Source organism: Megalopta genalis, unplaced genomic scaffold (assembly GCF_051020955.1).
Source record: "Megalopta genalis isolate 19385.01 unplaced genomic scaffold, iyMegGena1_principal scaffold0114, whole genome shotgun sequence".
NCBI lineage: Eukaryota > Metazoa > Arthropoda > Insecta > Hymenoptera > Halictidae > Megalopta > Megalopta genalis.
Genome location: NW_027476183.1, coordinates 510,001 through 511,609, shown reverse-complemented (window position 1 = coordinate 511,609; position 1,609 = coordinate 510,001).

Genomic DNA, 1,609 nt, shown 5'->3' with positions numbered 1-1,609 from the left:
GCACTTTACTCTTGACATTTTACGGTTTTTTCAATTTTCTGAAAAATCCTATCATTAGATTTTTTTAAAAATACGATATTCTTGCTTAACTAACGTTTCTACATAGGGATTAAGCATTTAGAACGAAATCTAATGTCAGAAAATGGCACTTTACTCTTGACATTTTACGGTTTTTTCAATTTTCTGGGAAATCCTATCATTAGATTTTTTTAAAAATACGATATTCTTGCTTAACTAACGTTTTTACATAGGGATTAAGCATTTAGAACGAAATCTAATGTAGGAAAATGGTACTTTACTCTTGATCGGTACGTTGGGACTTGGAAAATATTCGGCCGTACGCGGCGCGTCTCGGCGCTTCGAACAGCTCCGGTGTCCCCATTATTTTCGATTTACGGCTAAAATAAATTTTTCTAATTTTTTTCAATTACATATTCTTGCTTAGATAACTTTTTTACATAGGGATTAAGCATTTAGAACGACATATTGTTTAAAATAATGGTACTTTACTCTTGTGATTTTTCGGTTTTTTTTGATTATTTGGAAAAATAAATTTTTGTAATTTTTTTAAATACGATATTCGTGATCAGTGAACGATTTCACATATGGATTAAGCATTTAGAATCGTGCGGAAGCGTTATTAAAAAAGTTTACTCGATGCGATGGGACTTTGAAAAGTTTGTGAAAATTTTCATATTGGGAAAAAATGTGTAATTTTTTGTCTAGTTTACGGTAGTGTAATTTATTTTAATGTTTACTATAAATTTTTTTTTCGTTCGTTCACGCGCTATGTTACAACAGCACGGCCGGGCGGTCTGTTGCCGCGGCGGTTTACACTCATAAGCGCGCGTGCTATTCGGCCGGCGGCGCCGGCGTCCTTGCCGGCCGTTCGGTATCTATAAGAGATACACGGTCCGTGCGAGGCGGACGGAGCAGAGCGGGTTTTGGGCCAATTCTACGATCTCGGTCGAGAAGCTGTCTCAGAGCTCCTTCGGGGCTTCGGTCCTGACTGTTTCGTGCCGTTTACGTTACGGACTTTTCTCCACACAGCGTGGCCACGGGTCGGTGTCTTTGACCGAATGGCCCATATGTGGCAAGCCCTACGGGGTTGGTTACCCGTATGCACTTTGTATGTATACTCGTACTCACTGAGCAATCGACTCTTCTGTCCGAGCGATGGAAAAATTTTTTAAAATGCATCTGTAAGATTTGGAAGCAAATCGTACCAATTGAAAACTGTGGCTAAAATGAATAGCCCAGTGGAGAGAGAAAACTATCAAAAAACTGATTTTTTAAATCAAGAGGTGTCAGAAATCGAAATGCCTAGCGCGAGCGGAAGAACACGCTTTCTCGCCAGTCCAGCATGTGTCCTGTCCGTTCTTCCTCGGCTTGCCGATTTTGCCCAGATCAGAGGTTTCGTGCTTCCGGCGGTCAGAAGATCAGCGTGAGCGTACGCGCTTCCACGACTATGGCATCACCCATGTACTTTTTCCTTTGAATATATTTGAGTACATAAAAAATATTAAAACATATAGAGAGAACTGTGTCTTGGATCTTAAAAATTTGTCAATAGCGATGATATATTATTACTTAACTTGAAGTATTTGTA